Raw genomic sequence first — 23288 nt, 5'->3', positions numbered from 1 at the left:
CCATAATTTAATAGAGGAGACATACCCAGTAACCACTTACTAGAGGCTCCTCTAAAACACAAGTGCTCCATCGGTTAAAAACACTACCAAACAAAAAAGTTAAAGCATATCTAATGAATGTCTAATATTCGAGTGCCTCTGACTCTCCTCTATCTAGAGTAAGTGGTGGCTTTACACTGAACTTCTCTTAAATGACTACTAAAAGGATGTGATATACTTACTTAATTGTACAAAGTAGCTGGAGATGAAATATACTGCCTATGTTGATGACTAATAAATGGCCATCAGAAGGGGGAGAATAATTTTTAGGCTCCACTAAATGCTAATATTACCATCAAAAAAATAAAAATAAAAAAAGCAGCAGCACTTGTCAGACCACCATTTTGAATGAAACGCAGAGAGAATGCCTTGGCTAACTCTTTTGTTAGAGAAAAAGATGCACTTCTGATGTTTGTTTCTTTCTGCAGGAGGTTGTTTTATTTCCACTGAGGCCAGGACTGTGGAGACGGATGAAAAGGATCTCACAAAATTACCCCTGCCCTTAAAAACAGACACACACACACACACACACACACACACACCCATGTAGGATGAAAATACATCATACAATATTATGGTAAAAACAGAGAAACAGAAAACACTGTCCTTATACCATCATTAATTTATAATCCTCCCCAGTTTTATTGAGAAATGACTGACATGCATTGCTGTACATGTTTAAGGCACACAGCATAATGATGCCACTTACATACATCATGAGATAATGACCACAATGGGTTCAGCTAACATTCATCGTCTCATACAGGTATAATAAAAAGGAAAGTATTTTCTCCTAGTGACAAGAACTCTCAGGATTTACTGTTAACAGCTTTCCTATATGTCATATAACAGCATTAGTTAGAACCATGCTGTACATACATCTCTAGTTGCATACATCTTGTCTTTTAACCGGATGTTTGTACCTTTTGACCACCTTCTTCCAATTTCCCCCAACACACCCTCAGCCTCTGCTAACTACTGTCTGATTTTTCTTTCCTATGGGTTTGTTTTTGTCTTGTTTTCAGATTCCAAATATAAGATCATTCAGTAATGACGTTTCTCCATCTGACTTATTTCACTTAGCACAGTGCATTCAATGTCCACTCATGTTGTTGAAAATGGATTTCCTCATTTTTTAAGGCTGAATAATATTTCATTTTATATGTTTATAGATACCACTGGTTTCTTTATCCATTCATCTATCAATGGACATGTGTTCTTTACATGCCTCGGCTGTTGTAAATAATGCTACTATGAACATGGGGATGCAGACTGAATTTAACAAAATCCAATCCCCCTACATGATAAAAACTTTTAACAATTAGGCATAGAAGAAACATATCTGAACGCAATAAGGGCCATGTATGCGAAGCCCACAGCTAATATCATCGTCGCTGTTCAATCATGTCTGACTCTTTCTGACCCCATGGACTACAGCATGCCAGGCTTCCCTGTCCTTCGCCAGCTAGTATCATAGTCAATGAGAAAAGACTGAAAAGATTTTCCTCTAAGATTAGGGGCAACACAAGGGTGATCAAACCAGTCAATCTTAAGGGAAATCAACCCTGAATACTCATCGGAACGACTGAAGTTGAAACTCCGATATTTTGGTCATCTAATGTGAACCGCTGATTCATTGGAAAAGTCCCTGATGCTGGGAAAGATTGAGGGCATAAAGAGAAGAGGGCATCAGAGGAGGAGATGGCTGAATGGCACCACTGATGCAATGGACATGACCTTGGGCAAACTTCGGGAGACAATGGGAGACAGAGAGGCCTGGTGTGTTGCAGTCCATGGGGTCGCAGAGTTGGACGTGACTGGGCGCCTGAACAACAACAACAGGGTGTCTTCTCTCACCACTCACATTCAACCTCTTACTAGAAGTCTTAGGCAGAGAAGAAGGCAAGATAATAAAATAACAGTATCAGAATTGAAAAGGCAGAAGTACAACTGTCTCTATATACAGATGACATGATTTTACATATAGAAAGCCCTAAACACGCAACCAAAAATCAGATCTAAACAGTAAATTCATTAAAGTTGCAGGGTATAAAATTAACATACAAAAATCAGTAGTGCTTCTACATATTAACAATAAACTTTATGAAAAACATAAATTTACCTATTTACAAGAGCATCAAAAACAACAATGTACTTACAAACAAATTTAGCTAAGAAGGTGAAAGGTCTCTCCTGAAAACTACCAGAGTAGTTTAATGAAAGACATCAGGGAAGACACAAATAAATGGAAAGACATTCCATGTTTATACATTGGAAGAATACTGTTAAGATGTCAATACTAAAAATTCATCTATAAATTCAGTGTAATCCATGTCAAGATTTCAATGGCATTTTTCTTTCCAGAAGTAGAAACAACTCATAAAATTCATATGCCAACATTTTACAGAGAAACTGGAATTTGCCACTGTTCTCAAAAAGGAAGAAAAGACAGAGCCAAGAGGAAAATGTTACGGACTTATTGTGAAAATCTGAGAGAAAGAAATTTGCCTATTATTAGAAAATGAATACATTTAAATTTATATTCCCAAACTCATACTTTTCCCTCTGCATACATTATGCCAATAAGAATGTTACCTAAATTATTCTTATATACTTGTTCCTGTTTAACTCAAAATATTAACCATAATCTCATTCTTCTGAACTTTTCTGAACCAAAAAGCTAACAGCAGTGAGAAATAAAGTTTCATTTCCCCAATACTAAAAATTAAAGGGCTAAATTAAAGACAATGAACTCTCTGCTTATCAGCTCCTGGGGAAGGAAAAGTGGAGAGAAAGTCACCACTCTCCCCCCAGGTTATGATGTGCATATTAGTATACTAATTTTGGCCTTATGAGGCTTGCTTATACCACTAACTGCTAGTTCATTACTCACCGTGTAACAAATGCGTTCATGGAACAATACTGTTAGTCGTGTGTGTTCACACTGCAAAGACTGGGCATAAATAACTTCTGCAACTTTGTAATGGCTTCAATCATAAGTATGTGATTTCTGAACTTATTTATGGCAAAAAGATGAAAGAGTTTAGTTGCTAACATGGGAAAACATGATATTGTTTGACACCAAAAAACATTTACAACAACATTTTAAGAGTTTCTGGAATGTACTATATTAATAATTTTGAGACTGTGGACTATGATAGGAGCTTAACTGTCATTGGGTCTCATCTTTTGATGGCGTCTGAATACCAACTTCAGTCCAACATAGTATACTCCATCTAGAATTGGAAGATCCTAGGCTAAGTTAGGACTTCCCTGATGGCTCAGAGGGTAAAGCATCTGTCTGCAATGCAGGAGACCCAGGTTTGATCCCTAGGTCAGGAAGATCCCCCAGAGAAGGAAATGGCAACCCACTCCAGTACTCTTGCCTGGAAAATCCCATGGACGGAGGAGCCTGGTAGGCTACAGTCCATGGAGTCGCAAAGAGTTGGACACGACCGAGCGACTTCACTTTCACTTTCAGGCTAAGTGAATGCTTAAGATGCTTTCTGTTTTAAGTCAAAGTATGAAAAAGAAAAAAAGAAAAAGGACAAACATTTGTAATGTTGTGATTTCATGGAACATATGTTTATGAAATGTAGGATCACTGACAGTTCTGTACTCATATTTAGAGTAACATCAACTTTTTGTCATGAAAGTGAATTCTTCTCATAGTTATTATTTGTGCCATTTTTTGGGAAATGAGGCCAAGATAAGTAATCCATGCTATTTATTACCAAGGGTGCCATCTGGCTTTAGCCTGGAAACTGCAGAGATGGCAGTTGCTATAGATTGAGTGACTGGACTCCTACCAACTGATACCCTGAGATTCTGGACCCCAAGGTGGAGGTGTTAAAAGGTGGGGACTTTGGGAGGTGGTTAGGCCATGAGGGTGGAACTCCCAAGAAGGGATTAGTGATCTTATAAATGAGACCCCAGAGAGCTTCTTGGCCCTTTCCACTGTGTGATACACAGCGAAAAGGTGGCCCAGACCCTGGCTCTCACCAGACGTGGAGTTTGCTGGCACCATGATCTTGACTTCCAGCTTCCAGCACTGTGAGAAATTATATTTGGTGTTTGTAGGCACCCAGGCCTGGTACTTTGTTATGGCAGCCTGGATGAGACAGTGACTACAGGAGCAGAAAAGTTCTGGGAAGTAGACTAATTCATTTAAATTTTAAAAAAAGCCACAGAATATATTAAATTCTAATATCTGAATATTTAATCAACACTAAAATACAGACAGTACTTTATTACATTTACTTTACTGAACTATAGTTCAAAATTGATGTTATTTCTGCTATATAGAATGGCAATAAATATTTTATAATGTGACATGCCTAGTATAGTTTCTAGAACTTTTGTCTATCCTGTTAAAATATTTGTCATTTATTGCAAATAAATATGTATTTATATTTTCAAAATAGATTGCTGATATATGTTTTCTTAAAAGTTGTTTCTGACTTGTACAGAAACAACTATAATCAGTATGAAATTTTAAGAAAATGCAAATCTCAGGGTAGCTGAGTATTTTCTGCTATTTGTTTGCTTCTGTGACTTTTGTTCTGTCTGCTTGGGCATCAACACTGTTAGTGGCGTTCTCAGGTCTCACGTAGCTCTGTGGAGCTGGAGACTCTGCCGTCTGATGGCTTGGGTGGCTGTCTTGTTTGAATCCTCACGCTTGACAGTCTTTGTGTCTCCTTCTCTGCTGCCAATAATACGCTTTCCAGAAGTCAATCTTCTTGTTTCCAACATAAGTTCCCAGGATTTGATACTCTGTTCTCAGCTTGGAATTATCCCATCAAGGTTTTAAATACTGAGTGCTACACTCATCCTTTTTTGACTGTCTATATAGTATTCACTCTTTGTAACACAGTGTTAGGTTCTGACCAAATGGCTGAGTAAAGAAGAAATAAGCAACGCTCTCCTAATGTAAAGAAGCTCACAGTCACCAGAAGAAGAGCCAAATGCAAAGGAAAAAGTTGAGCAAGAATACAGGAGAAGAAGCACTAATTCTCCCCAGGTACAATCAAGACAAATTCACTGAGAATCTAGTTGAACCAGGCCTTACCTTATGGATCAGATTATCCCAGGTGTAGAAAGGATGGAGGGAAAGAGCACTGCAAACGTAAGCAAAAGCTTCAATGATGCTACTACCAAGCTGCTGAGGTCTCAGGGGAGATCTGGGAAGGTATGGGTTTTCTGGCACAGTTTAAGGGAAGGTGGGAGTCAAAGACAGCATCTTGGCAGGGGCAGAGGGGTGGATGTTGGTCCAGGGGAGCCTTCCAAGGCTCCTGATGGCAGACCTGTCCGCCCCTACCCTCTTCAGCAGCAGGTAGTGCAGGAATACACCTGGCGTCAGATTGGGGTGGACTTCTTGTCATGCAGATGTTCTAGGAAAGGCTATCAGCAACTGAGGTTGAGGGCAGTCAAGTGATGGGGCAGGATGTGACTGTGAGTACCTAGGGAAGGGCTCTCAGCAATGAGGGGGTGCAGCAGGGAGACCACCTGGAAGGCACTGTGACTGCACTTAGGAGGAACAGTAACTGGGGGAGGGGGAGAATGGTGGTTGCTCTAAGGGGATTCGGTGGGCCCTTGGAAAAGGCAGATGCTGGGCAGGTCTGGGTAGAAGGTGACACTCCTACCAGTGAACAGGCTCCAGGTGAAGTGGCGTGGCCAGCGTGGAGAGAAGAGACTGTGTTACAGACTACTAGGTCTCAGGCACCTACAGACACGCAGCCACTGCGGTGCGGTGGTGGGATGACAGCCAGCCCTTCTCTCCGGTCGAGGGGAGTCTCCAACTTTTAGCATTTATCAGTTTCAGTGGGTACCTTCTCCTGTACTCATATCCTTATGCTGCATACCTTAAACCGGTACAGTCCTGTATGTCAATTACCTCAAAATTGGAAAACAATGTGAAAAAACTTCTGCCATGATAATTTCTAGCTCCCAATGAGAATTGTTTTTCTAAATATCTACCTCTTATTTTCTTACTGGCTGCATTAATTTACATTTCCAGGAAAATATTATATGAGTAAAAGTAATGTTCTAGAATTGGTATGTTTTGTAAGTGGCCCCTTAAAATGGTATTTTTAAAGCATCCTATTTATTTATAAAAGTTGGAAATAAGTGCTAAATTTTACATTTTATTTATAAAAGTTGGAAATAAGTGCTAAATTTTATATTCAACTTTTAAATTTTTCAATATAAATGATTTATTATATAAATTAATGATTTTCTATAATCTGATGTATTTCATTCTCTAATACTGAATCTACTATAATATTCAAATGTGTTTCTTTTACCTTTTGTATATGAATCTTTTAATTTACTCCCAAATTCTACATTAGAATTTATTTAGAAATTTTGAATCAACATTTATATATGTGAATAGCTGTATGAATGTGAGTTCTCTAAGGTTTTCATAAATGTGAAATGTATAGATACTTAGAAAATGCTTTTCTGTCTATATGCTGGAGGGGTTTAAAAAAAAAAAATCCTTGCTATCTTTAACATCTTAGATGTCTTAATTCATCCACACCAGTGCTGGATCTCATTGTGTTTTTAAGGGGAATAGAGGGTGATCAGAATTCATGGCACTGGGAGAAGGTTTTCAAATGAATGCAAATGGGCACAAGAAAACTGCTCAACTTCTAAGACTGAAAAGCAAGGTTAATGGAATTTCCAGAAGAAACATGAGCATTAATATGATTTTCCTATTTACCCCCCCTCCTCTTAGCATGTACACAGCAAATTAAATACTGCTTTAGCATTGCTACAGCTTGGTTATTGTCGTGATTGAAAAAATTAGTGTAATAATTTTGGTGCTAATTATGCATTTTTGGCATACTGTTTCATCGCAATAGAAATACCCTTAAGCAGAGGAGAAAGGCTGTTTAATGGAATTGCAAAATAAAAGAGAATGCTTTTAGAGTCTTGGATTAATTTTCAATTGTAAATAGCTTATAAAGTGACTATTTGCAGCACTGAAAGTTGATATATAATCACACTTCATAATGAAAACAGAAAAGGGCAAAAACATTTTAATGATTTTTTTTTTCAATCAGGATTCTTAAAGCTCTGAAAAGATCGTATTTAAAAATACCACAGTAACAACTTCCACTTATTAAACACTAGTCATCTCACAGGCAGGATGCCTTCATTTTACCAATAATAGCTTGTTTCTGTATAACAGCACTTCCTTTTAGCAGGAAAGAAAGAGGTGGACACTACTGAGCGTGCGTGCAAGATGCACGATGTAAGTAACCTTATTGAAAATTTTATAGGAAATATGCTTGTTTTTGAGACCTGCCATTGCAAAGGACCACAGGTTGGGTGGCTGAAAACAAACATATTGTCTCACAGTCCCAAAGGCTACAAGTCCAGCCACAAGGTAACAGAGAGGCCATGCTCTTCTGACAGCTGAGATTCGCCTCTTCTAGCCTCTAGTGTTTTGCCCAGTTTCTGATGTTTGGGGGCCTGTGGACTTCATCACTTCAAACCTATTTTCCTCTGTGTTTGTCTGTCCATGCATCAAGGTTCCCCCTTTTGGTAAGTCCTATTGGAATTGGACCCTCTCTAATGACTTCATTTTAATTTAATTATCTCTGTGAAGACCTATTTCCAAACTACAAGAAAAATTACCTTATGGTCCAGCAATCCCACTCCTGAGCATATAGCTAGACAAAGCTATAATTTGAGGAGATGCGTGCCCCCCTGTGTTCACAGCAGCACCACCTGTAACAGCCAAGACATGGAAACAACCTAAATGCCTATCAGCAGACGGGTGGGTGAAGAAGACGTGGCACACCTACACCATAGACACACAGCCACAGTCATAAAAAGAACGACGTGATGCCACTCGTACCAACATGGATGCAGCTGGAGGTGATCATACTGAGTGAACTCAAGCAGAGAGCCACAAATATACGATATCGCCTCTATGTGTGATCTACAATGTGGCACACACGAGCCCGTCTGTGAGAGAGGGTCAGGGACACAGAGCACACTGGCGGCTGCTAAGGGGGAGGGTTTGGGGGAGGGATGGTATGGGAGGATGGGGTAGCAGACATAAGCTTTTACAGAGGACGGAAAACAGCACGGTCCTACTGTATCGCACATAGAACTGAATTCAATATCCTGAGATAAGCCATAGTGGAAAGTATAAAAATATAATGTGTGTATGTATGTATGTATGTATATATATATATATATATATATATATATATATATATATATATAACTGAATCACTTTGCAGTATAGTAATAATTAACACAGCATTGCAAATCAACTATATTTCAATTATTTAAAAAATAAAGACCTATTTTCAAATTAGATTCATAAGCCTAGGAGTTAGGACTTCAACACATGTTTTTAGAGGAACACAGTTCAACAGAAGAGCACATATATATTGGAAAGTGTTCAACCTCCAAACCTATTTTGCTCCACTGTCCACATCACACGATCATCAGAACTCCATGTGAAACCTTTCAGTTCATTCAATGTCTATTTACTTGGATACCTTTCCTCCCTAGACTCTAAGTTTCTTGAGCCAGATGTATCACATTATTTATGATTATAGCCTTATCACAATAGGTAAGTGTCTGGTGCATTTTTCAATAACTATTTATTATGCTGAATAGAATAGGTTATTTGACAAAATGTAAATGATTTCAGTATATATAGCAGTTTGAATGATGAGATTACATATTACAATTCAATGATTGGCTTTTTTGATATCATATGTCTAAGAAATGAGATAGAGGCAATAAATCTTGGTATCTGCAATGTACCATGATTCATCTTTACAACCGATTAACAAAGCTTGCAACAGTAAACACAGACGTGGCATTTTTTTTTTACAACTTTAACAGCACTGGCATTTAACAAATCCTGAGGAATTCTGACAACCTTCATTTAGTTTGCTGCAGGAAAAGTATTATTAACTGATTGCCAAGACGTCCCACAATGTAGGTGCATAAGAACAGATCTCAGATAGGCTTGAGTTGGTTATCAAGCAAGGAAGAGGGAAGACTGTGCAGAGGGTGCATTCCACATAAAGATCCCTCCTTTTTTAAAATTTCTTTCTTCAGGCATTTAATGTTTGTTTGTTTGTTTTTCTCCCACCTACCCAATGCCACAATTCATCCATTAAGTCCTTGCGATCTCTGACATCAAGGGAAGCCTTGACAGGCCTGCTCTGACCCGTGGCCCACTTTGTTGCCCTCTCCAACAGCACGTTGGGTTTGTTAGTTCCCTCCTACAGCCACCTAGGCATCTTCAGAAAGTGCAGCAGGCATACCTTCTCCATGTTGCTTCCTAAACCTTGTACTTCACCTGGAAATACCCATCCAGACGCCATTAGTATCTTGTTTTCAGCATCTTTTCTCCCTCCCAGGGCCCCAGTTTCCTTCCTGGACAGTGAAGTGTCCGCACAGGCTTGCATTTCTTCCCCTTGGTCTGCTCACATTGAGGAGGACCTTGCCCTCTGCCACTCACTCCAGATCTGTTCCTCATGGTCACTGTTACCGCCTGCACATCCCAAATCCAGACACCCCACCTCCCCTCATGACCAAATCCACCGTCAGACACGTCAGCTCCCCTCACTCTGCTTTTCATGAAGTGAATACACCCAGTCTAAGGAGAATTTCTCTGTGCACCATTGCAACCGAAATCATGCCTAGAGTTATAGGTTCTAAATATATGAGACTAGCAATAGAGTAAATGTGGAATAAGGTACAGTCTCAAGCATTAAGAAATCTATGTTTTGTTGGGAGAGATGGATATATAAAGAGGGAAATCATAAAACACTGTACTAATAATTATGGGATGGATATTTAACCCAGTAGTCAAACTGAACTTAGAAAAGATTCCCAAAAGAAAGATCTCAGGGAGACTTACTGAAAAATGATTTCTAGATAATCCTGAAGAGAGTTATCTGCTCATCTGTAAACAAACACTGAGCTCTTGGCCAGAACATTGGTCGTGTGCATTACAGGGTTCTAATATTTAAAATCATTGGGACCTCCCATAAAACATGGTTCCTTTACAGTAGTCATTTTCTTCAAAGGTATACCTAACTCAAAAATGTATAGTACTTAAGAATTAACTGTCTGAAATCAATACTTTCTTCCTGAGTCAATACAGCATCATCTTTGTTACCTCTCTGTAATTATTATTGCTATTTTTTCTCTGTAATAGCAGCCTCTGTGGTTTCAAGGCTGTGTGCAACTGTACTTTCGAGAAAGTCTCACTGTGAAAGAAATAAGCAATCACAGACATGGAGTAAAATATTTATTTCTAGAATCTGAAAGACACTGCAAATAATTTCTTTTTCTGAGTCAACATATTCAATTAAGACACTATGTTAACTGACCAAATGACCTGATTAGTTGTATGCTAAGTCGCTTCAGTCGTGTCCGACTCTGTGCGACCCCATAGACGACAGCCCACCAGGCTCCCCCGTCCCTGGGATTCTCCAGGCAAGAGCACTGGAGTGGGTTGCCATTTCCTTCTTCAATGCATGAAAGTGAAAAGTGAAAGTGAAAGTGAAGTCGTGTCCAACTCCTAGCTACCCCACGGACTGCAGCCTACCAGGCTCCTCCATCCATGGGATTTTCCAGGCAAGAGTACTGGAGTGGGGTGCCATTGCCTTCTCCGGATTAGTTGTATGATTTCTAGCAATACTGGTGATACAGTATTTCCATGACATTTGCCTCCTAATTTGATAAGTACCTGCATCCCAACATTCAGCGTGCATCTATCATCTTATTAGATCCTTAGCATGACCCTCACAAACACAGACCTAAAGCAGTGTGAAGAGTGTGGCCCTGACCCACAAAGGCTACACACTCAGGCCCAATATGCTGGCTCATCTCCTTCCCTCATGCAAACCAAGCTGTCTAACTGGTTTAAGTAAATTACATTATTTTATCTAAGAAATACACTTGAGAGTTTTCTGAGTCCATACCTGTCAATTCTATTTGAAGTGGAATATTCTTTTTAAACTCATGAAAAAAGAAGTGAAAACAGTTATTAAAAGTAAAATTTGGATAAAAAGTAATGTGCTTTCTATACCTTATCTATCTTAGATCACAGAACACACATTTTGCTAAAGACTAGTTTCATTAACTTCTGTGGACTATCACGATATAATCACCTGAGATTTCTGGGATTTTTGCCTTTTCTTCTATTGCTGTTGAAAAATTATTAGATGGCTCCTCCAGGCCAATCATCATATTCTTTACCAGAAAGATGTGTTTGCATGTCCCTGACTTTACAGAAGCTTATGGTCCAGCAGGAGAGACAGATGAAACATAATATCTGGAGAACAGAGTATCTATTAAAATTACCAGTACGTTTATGACAAACATTAGTGTCCTATTCAATAATTTTTAAAGATACAATTAATTTATTTTTAAAATAAAGTTGAATATGTATAAAAATGGGCTTCTCAGGTGGCACAGTGGCTAAGAATCCACCTGTCAATGCAGGAGACACACACTTGATCCCTGGATCGATAAGATCCCTTGGAGTAGAAAATGGCAACTTACTCCAGTATTCTTGCCTGGGCAATTCCATGGACAGAGGAGCCTGGCAGGCTATAGTTTATGGAGTCACAAAGAGTCGGACACAACTGAGCATGCATGCACGCACACAGTTATAAAAACTATGCCATCAAACCTCTCTATATACAGTAACTTCAATAACTTAATAAGACATAAAACAAATTAGGGAAAATGTCCCCCCAAATCTCTGTGTGTTACATTACTCCTCCAATCCCAATCACATTTGATAAGTACAATTTGTGTAGAATGGGATCATCCTAGTTTTAGGGATTAATATTTAAATGCCTGTGAGCTTTCAATGCTACACACATCCAGCTCAAACACGGTCAGGAGTTGTATTTTTTATTTCAATTTTAATCAAAGTTGGCCCTTGGTATCTGCAGGTTCCTTATCTGTGGGGACAGAGGGCTGACTGGACAACGCCATCACATGTAAGGTACTTGAGCATTCTTGGATTTTGGTATTCTCAGCACAGGTCCTGGAACCAATCCCCCATGGATACCAGAGAAGATGGTCACCCTGAGTGCCTGGCACAATAAACAGCTTAACGAAGTTTAGGGGTTCAGGATACGGCACTTGGTCATCAACTGTAACATATGCATGCAACCCTGTGATGTAACAGGGGTCATCAGAATCAGCAGGCGCTTAGGAACCTTGAGTTGTTTTGTTAATGATGGCAGCTGATTGATGACCACAGACACAATGCACAGCCTTAGCTGCACAATGTGAGTGTCAGTCACAATTTATCTGCCAACACAGTTGAAGGGAAACATTAAAGTTGTTAAAGATTATAAGACTTGCTTTAAATTTATTTCCATGTTAAATTATCTGAATAGAAGTCAAGTCTAAGATTCCAGCCACCTGATTTTCTCTGAAAGATATCTACATGTTGACAGCAAGCATTCAACTGGGTGGGAGAGAGGTGATACATATCTTGTATTAACTGAAGCAAAACAGAACTCTATCCAGAATATTATTTTTAATCACAGAAGTGGGGTGAATTTTAAATAGGAAAGATTTCACCTGTCTAAGCTTATCAAACAAGGAATAGCTTTCTTTTGTATAGAATGAAATGACTTATTTTTTTCTAGGTTCAATGAAGACCATCAAATAAACAATAATTTCTGCTGTCGGTAAACCAAATTTTACATCAACTAAATTCTTCAAGTAGGTTATAAACTTGCTACAAAAATTCTAAAATGGTTTTTAAATTTATTAACCCTATATTTAATCTAGAGCATCTGTATAAAATGACCTAATTCTATGCAAGCTCTATGTTGGGGTTAGTTTTAAAAAAAAGAGTATACTTGTAGACTAAAGTGATTTTTAGACCAACAAACTGTATCTGTAGAGAGATGTTAGAACTTAAATCAATAAAAATAATTAATATCACTGAGATAAAAAAGAATGAGGTTGAGAAATTATGTGTGTCTTCTATTGAAGAGATGTTACATACTACAGGGGATCATGTGGTCATACTGCTGTGTATTCATCAGGAATGAAAGAAAGACTCAAAGAATGGCTGAGCGATGCTGGGGAAACAAAAAATCCAGTATTTTTAAGTTGAAATAGATGCCACATCATTGACAGAGGAAATGGTAGAAAGTCAAGTTTGAGTGGAACTACTGAGTCTATGGACCATTGATCATTTTACAGTAAGTCGGTTTACAAGGTAGTAACAATTCTCCAAAGAAGACATACAGATGGCTAACACACACATGAAAAGATGCTCAACATCACTCATTATCAGAGAAATGAAAATCAAAACCACAATGAGGTACCATTTCACGCCAGTCAGAATGGCTGTGATCCAAAAGTCTACAAGCAATAAATGCTGGAGAGAGTGTGGAGAAACAGGAACCCTCTTACACTGTTGGTGGGAATGCAAACTAGTACAGCCACTATGGAGAACAGTGTGGAGATTCCTTAAAAAACTGGAAATAGAACTGCCATATGACGCAGCAATCCCACTGCTGGGCATACACACCGAGGAAACCAGAATTGAAAGAGACACGTGTACCGCAATGTTCATCGCAGCACTGTTTACAATAGCCAGGACATGGAAGCAACCTAGATGTCCATCAGCAGATGAATGGATAAGAAAGCTGTGGTACATATACACAATGGAGTATTACTCAGCCATTAAAAAATACATTTGAATCAGTTCTAATGAGGTGGATGAAAATCGGCTGGAGCCGATTATACAGAGTGAAGTAACCCAGAAAGAAAAACACCAATACAGTATACTAACACATATATATGGAATTTAGAAAGATGGTAACGATAACCCTTTATGTGAGACAGCAAAAGAGACACAGATGTATAGAACAGTCTTTTGGACTCTGTGGGAGAGGGAGAGGGTGGGATGATTTGGGAGAATGGCATTGAAACATGTGTAATATCATATATGAAACAAATCGCCAGTCCAGGTTTGATGCAGGATACTGGATGCTTGGGGCTGGTGCACTGGGACGACCCAGAGGGATGGTATGGGGAGGCAGGAGGGAGAGAGGTTCAGGATGGGGAACACGTGTATAGCTGTGGTGGATTCATGTTGATGTATGGCAAAACCAATACAATATTGTAAAGTAATTAACCTCCAATTAAGATAAATTTATATTTAAAAAATAAAATAAAATTAAAATATGAAATTTAAAAAAACTACTCATTGAGAAAGTAGGTTAATAAATAAAAACTTTGCAAGCATACTTCTGTGCATTCCTTTTGGCTATTTTAAGCATTTGGTGACTTGAGAGAATGACACTTAAATATTTAAACAGCAGCATGGCCCACACCATTTCTGGTCAGAGGAAAAACTGACTAGATCTTGTTTCTGCAGATGCTAAAAGTGAGCCATGAGTATTTGGCATACAACAATAAACTGGCAACCCACTCCAGTGTTCTTGCCTGGAGAATCCCAAGGATGGCGGAGCCTGGTGGGCTGCCATCCATGGAGTCGCACAGAGTCGGACATGACTGAAGTGACTTTGCAGCAGCATAACCATCATACCAAGTACCTCTTCATATAGTATTTATCATAACAACCCTTCTAGGTATGTAAATTATCTTCACTGTAGAGAGAACTGAGGTTACAATCAGAGAAATTTTCATGGGTATCTCGATGTAAGCATCAAGTGATACAAACCTCTTCTGTATGGAGCCTATAAAAACTTTTCAGATGATACCCTACCCTCTGTCTCCTTCCTTCTGCCAGCTTGATGTTACCTCCAAGATTACCTTGGCAGCTCCATACAGAGTATGTGATAACAAATAAAGAAGTGGAGTTAGTTATCGCTGCTGGAAAAAAATGTGAACTCCAGATCTACAGTTATCAACATCAAGATGCTGGCACAGTTATCGGTTGTTGTGTTTCTTATTTCAAAAGTAAATTCAGCTGATGATGAATGCCTTTTCCTAAATTATGTTAACAAATAACAGACAATTGTATAAAAAGCATACTATATACTATAGTATATATACTATATACTTATATACTATAAAAAGTAGGTATGCCATAAGTAAACATAATGCATTACTACTATTTCCTAACATATTCTCCATCCTGAAGAAACCAATTCTGTGGTTCAAATTCCACAACAAATTCTATTTGTCAAATTTAATATCATGTAATATCCATAAACTAAAGCAGAAGTTGGCAAGACCATTTCGCAAAAATGAGACAGTGGCATTCTTTTCTACTCACAGAAAGATGGAAGGTACAGACAATCTGCTCTTTAAGGAAATTCATGAATACAGATAAATTGTTAGTAACCTCAAACTTTAAAAATCTCTCAATAGTGATCAGTTTCTACACCTGATAGAAGATATTCTCACTTTTAAGCAAAAAAGTTCTCCGATCACCATACATTCTGATTTGTGAGGGATTATCTTACTAAGAAAAAAATGCAAAGTACAAATGTATCCCAGGGATGGACCTTTCCCTCCTAATCAGACAGAAAGCATGAGAATAATATGCAGAGAAGAGAATCATCAAAAGGAAAAGTCTGGGGGGACTCCCAAACCATGCCACCAATTTGAAGCTTTCATAGGCTGGGCCTTATCTCTTTTCTAAGAATGGATTCCTTCCCTTTGTTAAGCTACTTCTTGGATGCAAAAGATGGTTGCAACTCTGGACTCTCCCTCCATTGTACACACTGAAGTTAATGGAAACCACAGTCTCTGGGAGCTAAACTGAAGTGGAGATCTACCAGTGAGATTCAGTTGTGTCTCCTTCCTGAGACATTCTCACTTCCAACTGTATAGCCCTTCTCAGTCTCTGAAAGACCTTCTCATGTATCAACTCAATTTGTGCTAAGCCTGGTTAATTGTTCAGATAGATGTAAAGTCACAGGAGAAAAAAAGTGACAAGACATTTAATGGCATTTTATGGCCATACAGCTTTTAGGATGGAGTATTAATCACATAGTTCAGTCCTCTTCTACCAACACTTATCATGTATGGATTACTCAAAGTGGGATAGTTCACAATAATTTCTACACTCTCCTCCCTATAAGAAGATGACCATCTCTACTTATTACATGAGGACTCACTGAGCATTCTGTAGGTGGAGATTGCACATTTGCCCCATTAACTTTAGCCAGAGGAAAGTGAGGGCTTTCCCAGTGCTCAGGGGTAAAGAATCCACCTGCCAATCAGGAGACACAGGTTCGACTATAGCAAGTAAAAATTCAGGTTCAATCCCTGGGTCAGAAAGATCCCCTGGAGATGGAAATGGCAGCTCACTCTAGCATTCTTGCCTGAGAAATCCCATGGACAGAGAAGCCTGGTAGGCAACAGAGTTAGGCATGACTTAGTGACCTTGCAACTGCATGGACGGGAGAATGATTTCTTTTTCATGATAGAGCAAGTGGCAAACATTTCTTGACTTGAAATCTTTTAATTACTTAACATTTTTATCACTGTTATAATACACAAGGAAGTCATAAGCTGCTATAGAAAAATCTATAAGAAGCATTTTCTAAATGATTCGCTATAATCACCATTCTGGTAAAAAGGCAAGTTAATTTTATCCTGTACTGATGGAAAACAGGAAGGATCATCTTTCGATCATACTGCTATGAGAATTATACTAATGGAAGAAAGGGCAAAGCCATGTTATTCAAGTAGTTTGAATATCATCTAATTTACCTTTGAATAATTAAATATTACTGATTCTGCAGCTGAAATTCTAGAGTATTAACTAAAATACAATTCTAAATAACTGAAAAAAGAATGACAATTTACCTGTGACAGGATACATATTGTTTTAATGGAAACATTGCTACCTTTATGTATTTCTTAGAAACAAGAAGGATATATATCAATTTGTTGACACTTTGGATCATAGATATAGAAATAATTTTTTATTGTTTCTTTATATATTTATATTCCAAATTTCATTTTAGAGTTGTAAATAGATGTCAAAGTCCTTCCATAATCAGAAGAATACACAGTGTCTCTTTTCCTTAAACCTTGTTTTTTAAATTTTTATTGAAGTATGGTTGATCTACAATGTTGTATTAAGTTCTGCTAGATAACAAAGTGATTCAGTTACACGTGTGTATATTTTTTCATATTCTCTTCCATTATGATTTATCATAGGATACATTCAGTATCCTGGGCTATACAGGCAGTCCTTACTGATTATTTTATACATAGCACTGTGTGTATGTATGTGTGTGTGTGTGTGTTAAACCCCAAATTTACCACTCCCACCACCTTCCCCCTTCTTTATAGCAAGAGGTAATCCAAGATTAATTGCTGCCTCGGACTGTCTGGGGCTCACAGTCACGAATGCACGTGCCAGGCTTTTTGCCAGGTATGTGGAGTGTCCTTGAGGATCTGCGCCAGGAATGAGGAAGCTTCCCCCATGGTGCTGTCCGCAACACTTAAGCAACCACCCTCATCATGGTTAGTGGCTGGTCACCAAAAGTGCTGCCTGCCTCCTGCCAAGCTGACTCAGACCTTAACAATTGCTTATACACACACACACAGTTTTTAAAAGACTGAAATGAATATCACACCATTGGGATCACACAAAAAAGATGAAAGCCCTTCTAAATGTGCTTTAAATTTAAGGCAATAATTGTAGCCATGTTAATTTTGCAAAGAGGAAAATGATCCCAGATCATAATGCTAGCCCAACAGAGCATACTTAAAAAACAAAACAAAACAAACAAACAACCAAAAAAAAAAAAAAAGAAAACCCACCAGGATTAGCTCTCTTTAATTAGGGAGCCCACACTGAATTCTGTGACCAACGTTAGGATCCTCTGGTCAGCTCTGTCCGACGCCCTTACAAATACCAGGAAAACTGGATCAAGGTGAGTGCGTGTGAATCTCTGACATCTGCTCTCAGCCGTGAGCATCAGCAGCTACAATCTGCTCCTTATGGCAGACCGTCTTTGCATGACTAAGCCTGTCTCATTGCAAAGACAAATTTGTGACCAAAAGGAGGTAGTCTATACTAGGTCAGGAGTTCATGGAAGAGAAGTTCAGACTTCAGAGAGAAGTTCAGGCCCTGTCATTCATGTGTTTGTACACAAACCAAACAAAGGTTTACAGGTTGAGTCCTATAAACCCAATCATGTAGGTTAGGGACTGGAGGATGCCCTCTGAATACAGAGCATGCCTGTAAGGGCCCCCAGCAGGATCCTGACCATGATCATTTATCTTAAACTTATTCCCTACATGAGGTTACCTAATTTACCAGGAAGACCGAAAAGTTAAATTGGGACTAAACAGCAAGCATCAGAAAAAAATCACAAACAGGGTAATCATCCCATCAATAGAAGCATTGGGAAGCAAAATGAAACACAGCAAAATAAAATCATGCAATTTTCTACCACTACATTTGGCTTTGTTTTTTTTTTTTTTCTTTTAATTTTTTTAATAGCTATCTCTACTTTGTTTTCTCTAGAACTCATAAAACATAATGACTCCCTCATGTCAGTGGTCTGTGACTTCTGAATTTGGGAATCAAGTCATGCTGCTGTTAAAGCACACCCCATTCTTCAAACATTGGCAGGTGAAATGTGATGGCGGTAAAGCTCTCGAGTTTTAATTGCTGTGTCAGGACAGCCAAATGTGGCTGGAGCAGCGATGCTGGGAATGGTCCCAAGATCGAAGCGGAGAGAAGGAAATATGCTTTTGGCTGGAATATAGCTGAGCAGGACGGGGGCGAAGCCAGTGGACAGACCACGGCCTCCACACTGAAATATGGGGTCCAGACACTGGGCCGGCAGGGATGGCTGAGGTGTTTCTATTCTGGAAGCAAGAGGAAAGAGAGTGTGTGAAGCCCTGTCCCACATTCAACACTATGCTTGCTGGAATGATTTGCAGGAATAACTCATACCAGCACAGAGTGTCTAAACGGCAGGACACAGGACTAGCATCTGGCATTCTACTCAGCTCAGCAGGCTTTGCATGTCTGAGAGTCAGGAGGAGAAAGCATGCTTCATTTAGAAATAGAAGTGAAGCTCAGACAAGGCACTGTGTCTTAGGAACAGGCTCCATTTGACCACAGTTTCTTATGAAGTGGGAAGGAAACCATCAAGGGAAGAGGAGAGAAGAGAGACAGGCTCGGTTCTTGCCAGAGCTGGGGCTCCTGGCGAGCTCCTGGCCCTGTGATTGCATGGGGTTATCAGGCTGCACTCACTGCTGTGATTACAACATCGCTCGATGCCAAGGCCTTTGCACTGACGGGCCTGAGCATGGCTGGGTACACAGCCAGAGGAAGGTGGCCAACGGCAGCAGGGCTGTCAGCTGCTGAAACACACAGCACAGGCCTCCTAAGGGCCAGGCAGCACTGGGGAGCCACCTGACATTAGCAACGCGAGGGGAGTATGGGCTGCGGATGGTAATAAAACACATCAAGCTTTGTCTGCCTGGAACTTCTGTGTGTGATCTTTTATTACTGATCTATCCTCTGGTTTCACAAACTAGAATAATAGTAAAACTGTAAATAGTCATAAAGGAAACAGTATCTCCAAAAAGAGAACTCTGCAAAGATGCTGCTTCAATGACAAATAAACTAAAAAAAAAGTTACATGCTTAAGTTTCTTCCTATTATTGAGTACTGTCTTACTTCTCGGTTGGTAGGCAGACCTTCTTATATATAAAACGTACACAGTTTTGAAAGTCACTAACATGAAAGTTCCGGAAAAGGCAATGGCACCCCACTCCAGTACTCTTGCCTGGAAAATCCCAGAGGAGCCTGGACAGAGGAGCCTGGTAGGCTGCAGTCCATGGGGTCGCGAAATGTCAGACACGACTGAGCGACTTCACTTTCACTTTTCACTTTCCTGCATTGGAGAAGGAAATGGCAACCCACTCCAGTGTTCTTGCCTGGAGAATCCCAGGGATGGCAGAGCCTGATGGGCTGCCGTCTATGGGGTCGCACAGAGTCGGACACGACTGAAGAGACTTAGCAGCAGTAGCAGCAGCAACATGAAAGTTAAATTATTGTGACCTAGCAGCATATTTAGAGCAACTCGATGTTCATGTCTAAGAATAGATAACTCTCCAACTTTATTCTTCCTGTCCATTAATACATTTCTTCATTCAACCAATCAATATTGATGGAGTACTGATAGGAATTCAGTAACTAGGAAAAATAAGACCCTTGCACTGAAGCTTAAATTCTAATGATGGGAGAGGTGGGTTAGATAATGAGCAAATGACTAAATATAAAACAATTCTGTTGAGCACAGGGATACAGGCTGTTCCCATTTATAGCATGGTTGGGAAGGTGTGGCTGATGAAGTGACAGGTGACAGAAGTATGATTTAAGTCAAGGGGAGATGCCCATCTCTACTGGGGAAAGGGGTCTAGGTGAAACCTCTGAGGAGCCCACTTGGCAAACTAGAAAGGAAGAGCCAGGGATCAGTGGCGCTGGAATGAAAACAGGAGGCAGATGGCAGGTCAGGAGAACAGGCCCCGGAAGACTTTGCAGAGCAAGGTGATGACTCTGGCTTTTTCTCCAAAGGACACAGAGAGCCAGGAAGGGTTCTGAGTGGAGGTGTTCTGTGATCTGGTTTCAATAGTCAAAGGGTCACCACAGTGAGCTGGTGGGCACACAGGTGAAGAAGGGAGAAGGCTGGGAGGCCAAAATGTTGGCTTCCACGTGTGGTCATAGAAGTGCTGGGAGAAAAGTGTTTTCTAAATCCAGTGCTGCCATAACAAAGTGACACAGACTGGGTGGCTGACCAATGAATGGCTTTCTCACATTCCTAGAGGCTGGAAGTCTGAGATCAGGATGCCCGCCTGGTTGGGTGAGGGCTGGTTTACAGATTTTCATCATCTAAGTGTGGTTGCACTTGTTGGTTGGAAGGGACCAGGAAGTTCTCCGGGGTTCCCTTTATAAGGGCACTAATCCTCTTCATGAGAGCCACACCCTTACGACCTAATACCTCTTAAAGGACCCATCTCCACCATTTCTGGGAGCGAGGGTTTTAAAACCTATGTTTGAGAGGGATGGGGGAAAACACATTCAGTTCCAGCAAAGGCAGATGTAACATGACTGGCTACTGGATTGACACAGGATCTGACAGAAAGTCAAGAAAATGACTTATTATTCAAGGCATCCAGGGTATTTAAGCACTCAGTTTCCATAATATGTACCAGCACTGTAATTGAAGATTGCTCTTCAGCATCAAGGTAAGAAACTCTTATATGAATTTATATGATTAATAGTTAATGATCTTGAACAATCTTCACAGTGAATTTGTAATTATTATTTATAAAACACAGTCCAAGTCTTCCTTGTGGAGTGGTGGAAATCACCCCAGTGTGTCTGTGACAATGTGTGTTCCCTCCCAAGTTAGTAAGATGGGGAAATGCCTGCTTTATTGTGGGGTGCACTGGATAACAGGGCAATGGTCCACTGGCTGAAGAAGTTAGTTCCTACAGGACTGGAACTAGACCACATTCATTTAATTTACCATTTAAAAACACATTCCAGGTTAAACACTCTGAATCTTATTTGACTAAATTCTGGAAATACTGTCATCCTTTTCTCCTGTGGAAGTGTTAAAACGAAAGAGCTACACTTGAATGGCAAAATGCATGGAATCAGGAGTCAGGTTCAAACCTGCTTCTCCTGCTTCAACTCGTTGGCTTGTTTCCCAGTTATTAGAATGAGATGCTAACTCTGGGGACCCCAAAGCTCCTCCCCAGTTCTCAAACTGTATATTAATTTACTGATTATTATTTAATTCAATGATTTAGTGAATAGATATTAACCCTGTTTTCTTCATTTTGCTAAATGCTATGTAAATAAATGTGAGCAGGATAATCAGTTACTGATATCATCAAGTGTGATCTTACGATCAAGACAACTTCAGTTTAAAATTCTATCCTTATGAAGCCAGTGACTTCAAAAGACTATATGCTGGTCATCTTATAAGAGAAGTTGCCAATGTCAGAACAACTAAAATAAACATTAAAAAATATTAAGTAAAGAGGTTTGCATGAGGCATTACATCAGAGAACAAAAGAATGAAGATCAGGATGGGAACCTACACAGTGATCATAAACTGAGGCCTTGGGATTTCTGTGTCAAAAGTGGCTGAGTAATGGGATGTGGGACTGTTATCTGAAATAGAAACAACCATTGCTTTAAATGGAAATTAGAATGTGCTGTGCTTGGTTGCTCAGTCATGCCCAACTCTTTTCAACCCCATGGACTATAGCCCACCAGGCTTCTCTGTCCATGGGAATTCTCCAGGCAAGGATATTGGAGTGGGTTGCCATGCCTTTCTCCAAGAGATCTTCCCAACACAGGGATATAACCCAGGTCTCCTACATTGCAAGTGGGTTCTTTACCGTTTGAGCCACCAAGGAAACCGGAGAATACTAGAATGGATACCTGATCCCTTCTCCAGGGTATCTTCCCAACCCAGGAATCAAACCAGGGTCTCCTGCATTGCAGGCAGATTCTCTAGCAGATGAGCTACTGGGGAAGCCTTGAAATTAGTATATATGCAACTAAATCACTTTACTGTGCTCCTGAAACTAACACAATATAAACTTCAATTTTGAAAGGAAATTAGTAAGTATTTATATGAAGAATATTAAATTCCTTCAATAAGCTGGAAAAAAGCTATAGGAATGACCATCACTTTATGGCACATTTCATAAAAGAATGTGACAAACTGTTATTTCTTCTAAATTCTTTATCATAAAGACACTCATTTTCCCCCATTGTTCTCTTCAGGAAAAGTCTATCATTTAAATTCCAGTAGGCTGACCGACTGAACTGAACTGAACTGAGGTTACCAATACCATTTGCATTTTTCTTTCTACTTTCTACTACCCTGTTTGAAATTAAGATACAAAGGAAGACTTGAGAACCTCCAAAAATAAGTATTAGCAGTGGAACTTCCCTGGTGGTTCAGTGGCTAAAAACTCCACACTTCCAGTGCAGGGGGCCAGGGTTCAATCCCTGGTGAGGAAACAGGGCCCTACCTGCTACAACTAAGAGTTCACATGCCACCAATAAAGATTCTGCACGCCACAACAAAGATCAAAGATCTTGTATGCAGCAACTAAGACAGAGCACAGCCAAATAAATACTTTAAAAATATAAGTACTAACAGCTAAATTCTTTCGAGATCAAGTGAAATCCACTCCTGAATCCATGAAATTGGGTACCATCATTCTAGTATTGAATCCTAACAAGCCAG

At 39.6% G+C, this 23288-nt stretch overlaps 1 protein-coding gene across 1 annotated transcript in view; it reads right to left on the bottom strand.

Annotated features, from left to right (window-relative positions):
• The window catches only part of CSMD1 (CUB and Sushi multiple domains 1), a 1675023-nt gene that overhangs the window by 1614677 nt on the left and 37058 nt on the right, over window positions 1–23288 (bottom strand). The gene's annotated exons all lie outside the window — the stretch shown is intronic.

The sequence above is a fragment of the Capricornis sumatraensis genome, chromosome 4 (assembly GCF_032405125.1).
Source record: "Capricornis sumatraensis isolate serow.1 chromosome 4, serow.2, whole genome shotgun sequence".
Classification (NCBI taxonomy): Eukaryota; Metazoa; Chordata; class Mammalia; order Artiodactyla; family Bovidae; genus Capricornis; species Capricornis sumatraensis.
This window is presented reverse-complemented; position numbering and strand designations above follow the sequence as displayed.